Below are 7,866 nucleotides of genomic sequence, written 5' to 3'. Positions count from 1 at the left end.
AAGGAGAGTGATGTGTGAAACAGTTCATACAGTAAGGCAGGGCAGACGAAACAGGCTTGATGATGGTAGGGAAGACCAGGCAGGAACACAAGGAACCATAAGTCAAACTGGAATGCCATATTGTCAGAATCTTTCTATGAGGAGTGGGTAGCATGACTCGCTGTATAGCATAGTATGGCCACTATTATGGCCAACATGAATCTCAAAAACGGGTGTGAGGGGGGCTATCTGGATATGAAATTAAGCATTCCCTGAAACCAATTCCCTGGACAAATTTGCACTAGGATTTGTTTCAATGTTAACATTCTAAATGGCGGTCTCAGGAGGTGGCAAATGACTCAACTGTCTCTCATTGGATGAGTGTCTCATAAAACTCATCCATATCGCAGAAGAGTTTGGCCAGGTAAACTTGGAGAACCAGCATTGTATGCAATTGTAACCTGTTGTATCACTCTATTGTATGGTTCTAAATAAACTGATCAGGTTGAATGGGCACAGTATTGTTAACGTCTAAGTTCGGAAAGGAGGATTGAGACAGCAATTTCAACACAACTTGAGAAATTAAAGAAAATGTACTGTATTGGTACCAGTTGTGAACATACAGTTAATAAAACAAAATTACAAAAAAATACAATCAGGCCTGTTGAGTATAACAAATTAAATGGTTCCCCAAACACAGTTCAGAAAGTATTTTCCTTGTGTTGTTATTTGTCTTTTTTTCCCTTTAAAGTCTGATCCTTCCAGGAAAGAAATATTGAAGTAGAAAAAAATAGAAGCAGAAGTGGTCACGTGACAGGAAAAGAAGAAAAAAAAAAAGAATTTACTACCCGGGTAGTTTTACACTCAGTTTCACTCAAAGTATGCAAAGTGTATGGTGTGTTGTATTCTCTTATCTGTTTGATGACAGATTAAGGATACCGAGCTCGCTCCAAAGAAAGATGCGTTGTGACATCAGCTAGGCACTGTTGGCTCGCCGTTCGCTTGTCCACGGTCAACTCAAGAAGTACACATCAACCGGAAACAAGAAGGAAGAAAAAAAAAACAACCTGCATAATGCAGAGAACTAGTCACTCATTCACATTATCTGAATTGACAACAGATATAAATCCCTTGAAATTTCAGATCTTTTGCTTTTCTTTGTTCAATTGTATATTAACTCATTAACTTGGTTTACAAAGAAAATCCTGGGAGAATATACCCACTTAAATCAACATTAAATTGTTATATGACTCAATTAATTGTTATATGACTCAAAACTAAATGAAACTACTAAATGTCATATAATACATATTCATCAAATCACTTACTCTGATTATTTTACAACAATATATCCCCAGAGTTAATTAACATCAAACTATCGTCAAATGGCTGTTTACACAAACCAATGCACATTAATTAGTATGTGACGCAGTTGATTTTAACATCACATTAGATTCAACTCCGAATGAATGAAAAAGCTTTATTTCGAACATGTTAAAAAAAAAAAACTACAAAAAAACACACAAAACTACAAAAAAAAAAAAAAAAAAAATCAATAATAATGATACTTTTTTTTTTCTTTTTCTTTTTTTTCTTTGAACTAAAAAACAAAACAAGAAAAAAATAACTATTTTAACTTATACATGTCCGAAAAGGAGTAGGAAGAAGCATAAGCTTATTCAATCCTACCCCTTCTCCATTACTTTTTAATAATTAACCGGTTGGCCGAACATCTTGATCTATTTTGTCTCCACACACAAAAAACAAAACAAAAAAAACAACATACATATTTACCTATGTTTATATACATCATAAATAATGAATTGCATAAAAAAAAAAAATAATAATAATAATTTAAAAAATTAAAAAAATGCAAATATATAAATAAACTGTCACCTAATCAATGACCTTCTTCCTCTCTGTACCTCGCAAATACCATATTTTTACAGCGCTTTTTAAACTGAGTCATACTTGGACATTGTTTAAGTACTGAACTTAATCTGTTCCACAACTTCACTCCACATATCGAAACACAAAAACGTTTTAATGTTGTACGGACATATAATTGTTTAAAGTTGCACTCACCCCTAATATTATATCTCCCTTCTCTATTAAAAAAACAGCTGTTGAATATTGCCAGGGAGTAGGTTATTTTTTGCTTTATACATTAATTGTGCTGTTTGAATATAAACCAGATCAGTAAATTTCAATGTCTTTGATTTTAAAAATAATACATTTGTATGATCTCTATAACAGGCACCATGAATCATCCTTATGGCTCTTTTTTGCAACATAAATACAGATAATAGTCTGCATCTGTAAGTATTACCCGTAAGATATTGTTTAACTTATTTTTATATTTTTTATATTTATTTTCAGCCTCTCTCATTCTTTGTTTTATAAATTCTCTATATAATGTATTTTTCTTTTTACAAGCATTTTGTAATCCTTTAGTAATCCATGGTTTATCTGTATATTTTCGTTTTCTACAGTATTGTATAATTGGACAGTTTTTATCATACAACGTTGTGAATAGTCTTAAAAATGTATTGCAGTCTCAACATCAATTTCATTGTAAACAATTTCCCAATTTTGTGCTAGTAAGTCATTCTTTAAAGTGGCAGATGATCACTAATGTCGTTAATTAATAATCCACCCACAGTATTGTTTTCAATATCATTGGTAAATATGTTATCAATTAAGGTGGCACAATGGGGTGTAATTCTGCTGGGTCTGGTTACGTTTTTTAAATTTACGTTTAACATAGGGATTGATATCAGGATATGAGGAGACTTTCAACCAGTATGACAACAAATGTTTCTGTAGAGATTCACCTATTGCACCTTTAACTTATGGGCCGTTTACACGACACCATTTGCTACTGAAAACAGAAAACTTTTAATGCGGTCTGGCCGTTCATTTACACGATAACAGCGTCTGAGAATGCAAACTTGGAACAGGTTTCAAAGTGCAAGTTTTTGAATACGAGTTTTGAAAACAATACCTTTGTCGTGTAAACTTCAAAATATGAATATTGATTGAAAATCATATTAAATATGAAAATCAAGATTAAATGTGAAAGATCATATGCTGCAGCCTCATTAGAAAACTGGGTAACACTTTAGAATACTGTATCTTACTTACTGCATAAGTAATTATTGAAGAACTAATAGGTAATTCTTTATGAACTACTTGCTCAAAATAATTAAAATTATTGAGTAGCATAAAGTTAATTTTCTGAAACAGTTCTACTAACCTAAATATTTTGAGTTTGTGACTTTTTTATAGTTTTGAGTGAATTAAACTGATTATTTTTAATTAACTTAAACAATTTGCTTATTAAGTAAGTTCCACTTAGGTGTATAATTTAACTGTACTTATTTCTTGTTGTTTCAACATTGTGTGTAGTGCTTGCATGTGTGTGTGTTTGTGTATGTAACCAATTGTTTGACATTTTTAATTAAATTATATGTATTTAAATAAGTTAATATTTAAAAAAAAAATACTTAATTTTACTAATAATGGTTGGGTCTTCATAAATTCAGCTGTAAAAGATTTTAGCAAGAAAAATATTCAATTCACTCTAAGCACTAATTGTACATACATTTACTATGGAAGCAGATTAGTCTCAAATATAATTCACGCAAAAAACATGATTCACAAATGCTTAGACAATTTCACATGCATGAAACCTAATTCACGTGCACACAAAAAAAATCCACGTGCGTGAAAAAAAAATATATTCACAAAAAGCAATTCACATGCGCAAAATAAAATTATATACTCATAAAATACATTTCACAAATGCAAAACACAATTTGTAGATATACAACTGTGCACAAAAACCTTTGAATGTTTAAAATGTACGAGTGTATTCTTGCATTTGAATGTGCAAATCGTCATTCACGTACGAATCGCCTTAGATATGTGTGTGTGTGTTTTTGAGACTTTGCTGGCAGCATAACACTCGTAACACAGAGCAGTCGTACTCTTTAGCCAATCAGTTCTCTTACGAGAGGTTCTCTCGTATTGCGTAAGCTAGCTTACGCTGCGGGAAAGTCTCCTTTCACGAGATACTGAAGCCAAAAATTATCCTAATTTTTTAAACTTTGTCAACGCAGTGCGGCAGCCTGCAGACCTAGGGCAAGCGAGTCGCGTGCCCATTGGCTGCTCTGCGGCAACTGCAGCAGCCTATGGCTGAGCCTTGCGCGTGACGTCACGTCCAATGAGCGCGCTTGGCGCGCTTAGTGCGTCACAGCCCGTCATTAGGGGTGTGGCTTAGAGTATATAAGCAAGGAACAGAGGCTGCTTCGCTGATTTCTGTCTCTTCAGCGAAGCTCTTCGCATCGCTGATCTCCGAGGAAGCCGCCGTTGAATCCAGCGACCAGCACGCCGAGGATCTCAGCCTGAGGACGCCGGCCGCTCGCCGCCTTCAGCCTTCCCTGCCTGCTGCGCCATCCGGCCTTATATCCTTTTCTGCTCTGTTTTGTGTGTGTGTGTGTGTCCGCCGCGACACACTTGCATCTAAAAGAGCGCGAGGCGTTGTTTCAAATGCCTCGCACATCCTGTGGCTCGTGCAGAGCCTCGCTCAGCGACGGAGACCGCCACGTGCTGTGCGCTCTCTGCCTGGGTTTTGACCACGCTGTTCGCGCTCTCTCCGAGGGCGGCTGCGAACAGTGTGAAGATTTACCGATGTCGACCCTACGGGCTCGACTCGCTAAATTCGAAGACACTCCATCTTCTCCGGCCGCTTCTTCCGGGCCACGAAAGAAAAAACGTCGCTCTCAAAGGCCGCCGGAACTGGACGCTACAGCTGAGCGCTCGCCGGAACCTCTCCCGCGAGCCTCGCTCTCTCCTTCCCCCCCACCCTTCTCCGACGCGCAGCGGCCGGCCACTGCCCGCACTGCCGTCGCCCTGGGGGACGATGCAGATGATGCCGCTGACAGCTGCTCTCTGCTCGCGTCTGACAGCGAGGAGTGGTCGGGCTCTCACCGCTCCGCCCCCTCTACTATGGAGTCTTCTCGAACCCGCGCTAGTGTTGACGCAGAGCTTCTCCGCCTCCTCACTTTAGCGGTCGAGAGAATGGGACTGGATTGGTCTCCACCTAAGGAGCCGGAGCCCAATCGCCTTGACGGGTTTTTTCTGCCTAGCCGCCGCCCTGCGCCTGCCTCTAGGTCAGCACCCTTCCTGCCTGAGCTCCACGCTGAGCTCTCTAAGTCCTGGAACGCTCCGTTCTCCACCAGACTCCGCTCGCCAGTCTCCTCGGCTCTCTCTCAGGTGGACGGAGCCGCCGAGAACGGCTATAACGGCATCCCCGCCGTTGAGGATGCTGTGGCAACGCACCTTTGCCCGCCGTCTGCTAGATGGCGCTCAAAGTCTGCCCTGCCGTCTAAAGCCTGCAGGACCACCTCAGCTCTCGCCGGCCGCGCTTTCGCCGCCTCCGGCCAGGCTGCTTCCGCCCTGCACTCAATGGCTATTCTTCAGATCCTTCAAGCCGACCTCCTCCGTGAACTGGACGAGAAGGGCTCGGATCAGTCTGCCTTTACCGATCTCCGCAGCGCTACGGATCTCGCGCTGCGCGCTACCAAGACCGCTGCTCAAGCCATCGGCAGATCCATGGCCGCGCTCACCGTCATCGACAGACATCTATGGTTGACGCTCGCGGACATGAGTGAGTCAGAGCGCGCTGTGTTTCTGAACGCACCACTCTCGCCCACCGGCCTCTTTGGCCCTGCGGTCAGCGGAATTGTGGATCGGTTCTCTGAGGTACAGAAGGCGTCGCAGGCGATGGACCTCTTCCTGCCCCGCCGTTCGAGCTCAGCCACAGGCCGCCCTCAAACTCAGCCTCCTGTGCGCAGCTCTAACCAGCGCTCTTCCAGGCCCCCCAACGCTTCGCAGCGGCGCCAGGGCAATCGCCCCAGGTCGCGCTCGACCAGCCGTCACAGACCGCCGCCCCCACGGGGCCCGCGGTCCAAGATCGCGTTGAAGCCCGAGCCCGCGAAGTCCTCCTAGCATCCGCAAGGAGGAAAAGATGGTTGAGTCCCGCTACGGCCGGACCGCCATCAAAACGCACAGCTCTGTCAGTCCCCTATGTTCAGGCTACTGCAGCAGCACACACCGCAGCCAACGAGCCAGTAATTACACTCGCTCGCCTGCACACAAACGCCGTTTTCACGGCGACCCAGATAAATCTCAAAAAGAGTATAAGTGCTTTAAGTGTAGAAAATGTGCCCACACCCATGTGCTCACTGCTTCACACAAGTGCAATCCCCATGGTAACGCGCCCAGAGCGCTCTCTCATAAAGCGGCCTCACACCGCTCGGGCACTAAATGTAGTAAAAGTGCCCACACTTCCGTGCTCACAACTACTCGCTGCTCGCTCTGTCACTCAGTTACCTCAAATTGCTACGGCTCAAGCCGCAGGGGTTTTAAGTGTAGGAAAAGTGCCCACTCCCGTGTGCTCACTGCCTCACACAGACCAGGTTCCCATGGCAACGCGTCCAGAGCGCTATCTCTTAAAGCGGAAATTTTCCGCTCGAGCATCAAGTGTAGGAAATGTGCCCACAGCCCTGTGCTCACACCTGCCCACTGCCCGCTCTGCCAGACAGGTTGCAAACCTCATAAAGCCCCCAAACACTGGCCGTGTCATAAGTGCATATCCCGCGCCAGCTCACGAGCACGCGCGCCCACTTTCAGACACCATAATCCCCACGCCGCCCTCGCGCCTGGGTTGTTTGACAGCAGTTCACGCTCCATCGTCCAAGATCGAGCTACTAAATTCTGCACAGTCGGCCAGCCCTGTTCTTCTGCCCTCGTGTCCGAGCATCGGCGGCGCGCGCGCCGCCCCGTCTTCTCTGATACAGGTTCCCCATCCCGCGCAACGCGGCGATCTGAACCCAGAGACCATTCGACCCCTAGCTATGCATGCAAAAGCATGGGAGGCTATTCAGGGCGCGTCAGAATGGGTGCTCAACACCATAAGACACGGTTATTCGCTCCAATTTGCTCGTCGCCCTCCGCGCTTTCTAGCGCAGATGGAAACGAAAGTGAGTTTGGAAACAGCACATCTGCTTCAAGCAGAGATAACAAAGCTGCTGCGAAAAGGGGCCATAGAACAGGTGCATCCTTCTCTGAGCGAGTCAGGCTTTTACAGCCGTTACTTCCTCGTTCCCAAGAAGGACGGAGCATTAAGACCTATTTTAGATCTGAGACATCTGAACAAAGCCCTCATGAGACGGCCGTTCAGGATGATTACAACCAGGCAGATCCTCGCGCAAATTCGCCCAGGAGACTGGTTTATCTCTCTCGATCTGAAGGACGCTTATTTCCAGATCCAGATAACTCCCCGTCACAGGCCATTTTTGAGATTCGCCTTCGACGGTCGAGCTTATCAATACACAGTCCTGCCGTTCGGCCTGTCTTTAGCACCCCGTACATTTACGAAATGCATGGACACGGCTCTCGCTCCCCTGAGGAGTCAGGGAATGCGAATTCTGAACTACTTGGACGATTGGCTCGTTCTAGCGCAGTCAGAGACAGAACTTGTGTCTCACAGAACAGCGCTACTCGACCACCTGGAGGTTTTGGGTCTAGCGGTCAACTGGACAAAGAGCTCGCTCTCGCCCCGGCAGTCGATTTCCTTTCTCGGAATAGAACTGGACTCGGTGGCGATGACGGCCAGATTGACGGAGCAGCGCGCGCGCCGCATCCAGCGCCTCGCTGCATCCTTCAAAGAAGGCAACCGGGTTCCCCTGAAGGCATTTCAGCGCATTCTGGGGCATATGGCCTCAGCTGCAGCAGTGCTTCAGTTGGGTTTACTGCGCATGCGCCCGCTTCAACGCTGGCTGAGAACGCGCGTATCCCATCGAGCCTGGGCGACCGGCGGCT

The 7,866-nt window shown here is 44.9% G+C and overlaps 1 protein-coding gene across 1 annotated transcript in view; it reads left to right on the top strand.

Annotated features, from left to right (window-relative positions):
• The window catches only part of LOC311287301 (GTPase IMAP family member 8-like), a 446,844-nt gene that overhangs the window by 153,855 nt on the left and 285,123 nt on the right, over positions 1-7,866 (top strand). The gene's annotated exons all lie outside the window — the stretch shown is intronic.

Source organism: Rutilus rutilus, assembly GCF_951802725.1.
Source record: "Rutilus rutilus genome assembly, chromosome: 1".
NCBI lineage: Eukaryota > Metazoa > Chordata > Actinopteri > Cypriniformes > Leuciscidae > Rutilus > Rutilus rutilus.
Note: the sequence above shows the minus strand (reverse complement) of the source record. Positions and strands in the feature narration are given on the sequence as shown.